The sequence below is a fragment of the Pecten maximus genome, unplaced genomic scaffold, assembly GCF_902652985.1.
Source record: "Pecten maximus unplaced genomic scaffold, xPecMax1.1, whole genome shotgun sequence".
NCBI lineage: Eukaryota > Metazoa > Mollusca > Bivalvia > Pectinida > Pectinidae > Pecten > Pecten maximus.
The window spans coordinates 369,869-372,659 of record NW_022979579.1 but is presented as its reverse complement, the minus strand read 5'-3'; the positions used below and the strand labels follow the sequence as shown (position 1 = coordinate 372,659).

Here is a 2,791-nt window from a genome sequence, read left to right as displayed (position 1 = left end):
GACTGATCTTCTCTCTAGTTTGATTTTTATAGAGATCTTAAAGAATTTTCTGAGACCTAGAACAAAAACAGGTCGGTAAGGGCCACCCGGGTGTCAATGTATCTCCCATAATTACTAAGTATCAAGAAACAAGTTTTGCCATTTATTTTAACACAGGTTCAAAGTCGGATTGACCTTGACCAAATTGGTATTTACTTTTGGTCAGCTGTTTAATTCCGTCAAAATTTAAACTTTCTTTCAAATCTTTAAACAAAATATTGATCAGTAAAAAGACCTTAAAATGAAAAATGAAATAAAATAAACATTGTTACGCTCATTCTGACCATTACCATGCAGAGCGATCGTCTGAGCTAAAAATACAGGCAAGCTATCAATTGATCTATTGTGATTCCCTCTGGTATTACTAAAGTAATTTGTGTCCCCTACTGGCCCCCACAGAAATAGTAACAGTGACCTTTACCTTGACCTTGGCCCCCAAACCCTGAAGCTCGAACTCGACCTGTAGGTATTCATATTTTACTAATATACCTTGAAGCATGACTGAGAAAAGTGCGGAAAATTGAGTTGACGGACTATAGCCCCCACCCCGATTGAGAAGTGAAGTAGGATTTCCCACTACCTATATCTACATACATTTGGTATTTCTACTATGGAAGTGGCAGTTTGCGGAGAAAATCGTTCATTGTACTTTTATTTTATTCAAATACATTTTTCCTCCTATCTCAACGTGTTTATCTTTATACTAAATACTTCATATTTTATAAACTTTTGAAAAATATCTTTCAAATGTGATCAAGAATAATCACATAGTAGTAAAACACATTAAAAATAAAAGGTGACCTTTTGGTGATTCGAACTCCGAACCTCAGTCTAGTTAGTGTTAACATGTGTTGTATCACAGAGAGTACTTTGATGTTAAAAACTGAAAGAATAAAAACATATCATTTTATATTTGTGGACTTTTCTAGCCTCATTATGCAGGACTTGTTTTATTTGGATTTTTAACTAAAAAACAAACAAAAGTCTTGGTAACTGGAACAAACGATAATTGTGGTATTTTACAGGGAAAAATATTTAATTGTTGATATTTCCCTTCGGTTTACAGCTATAGTCACTTTGACGTATCACATAAAACAAATGAACCCCAGCGGAACCTGGTTAATCCGGATAAAAGTGTCCGTACTAACAAGGTTCCGCTGTAAATATACATTACTGTTAGACACGTCTGATCCTACGGAAGGGGTCATGGGGTCATTTCTAGTGGCCGGGGAGGATAGATAATGACACTTCGGAATGAAATTTTTTAAAACTTAAATACAACAACGTATACAGTATATATACAATAATGTATACAGTATATATACAACAATGAATACAGTATAAATACAAAAATGTATACAGTATATATACAATAATATATACAGTATAAATACAAAAATGTATACAGTATAGATACAATAATGTATACAGTATAAATACAATAATGTATACAGTATATATACAAAAATATATACAGTATAAATACAAAAATGTATACAGTATAAATACAATAATGTATATGTAACTGGGGTGGGTTAGGTCCCAGGTGGATGAGAAAATAGGACAACTCCAAAAGGTTGTTCTCATTATTTATTCAATCCATTTCGGTTCAGTATCCGAATTCCAGATTCAATTCAAGTTCTGTAATAAATACAAATAAAACACAATTAGATCTCACAAATGCAAAACACTTGCATTCATAAATACATCCATGCATTCATACATGTACACATGCATACATGTATACCCACACACACACATACATACATACATACATACATACATACATACATACATACATACATATCCTAGGCCTTATTCATTTAACTAACTTCTAACAATGTATAAAATGCTAGATCAATTAACTACACAATATATGAATGCATCACATCCACAGTATAAGGGGAGATAATCTACCCCTTATCTACATTTAACCTTATATTAATAAATATAATACAGAATTATATTTCCAAGTTACAAATACTTATTTTACACGAAACTACATCATTCATGTACTCATAATAAACATGTACCTGCTATGGGCTGAACTTTCTCTGGCAATCTAATCTTCTGATTAGATCTAAACAAGTTGACCCAGGGTCCTATACACAAATAAAATATACTAATTAGCAAAGTTGCAATAATTAAGGTATCTCCACATAAAATACAATATTGACATTATGTCTTTACAATAATACATTGTATACACTTGATATACACTTGATAGATTATTATGGATTTACAAAATCAGTCTTACAACATTTTGTCAGACTTGTATCAAACCAACATCAAAAATAGACAATTTCATACTATTTACAAGAGTATGTGAAATACATGTTAGTAAAGAATAGAAAGAAAACTTACAGGAGTAGATCACTGAATTTATCTTCCAAAACCACGTCGGAAATCTATCGCCATAACTTTTGAAATGCCGGACGGATGTACAGGTAGAACCGGTACCTTCTTCTTGAACTTCCAGCAGAAAAACTGCCAGATTCAACACAAAGACTTAGACACAAACAATAAAAGTGGAGGGAAAGTATAAACCAATAAAAACATATGTACTATCTTATCATAACCAATAAAACCCATGTTGACAATCATGTGACCAACATAATGGTTTGACCCAAAAGCCTTATTACTTACACCTGTATATACCTATACAGGTAACAACCTGTATCTACCTATACAGGTAACATACACTCTTCCATACTCACACACACACACATTCCTAGTCACTACAGGTAAACAC

General features: G+C 32.4%; 1 long non-coding RNA gene across 1 annotated transcript; it reads right to left on the bottom strand.

Moving 5' to 3' along the window:
• Positions 1 to 1,614: 1,614 nt before the first annotated feature.
• Positions 1,615 to 2,572, bottom strand: LOC117318972. Its single transcript, XR_004530529.1, has 3 exons — positions 2,404 to 2,572; positions 2,073 to 2,141; positions 1,615 to 1,680 (listed from the first exon to the last, which is right to left on the bottom strand). It is a non-coding gene; the product is annotated as an uncharacterized LOC117318972 (long non-coding RNA).
• Between the last annotated feature and the right edge of the window lie 219 nt (positions 2,573 to 2,791).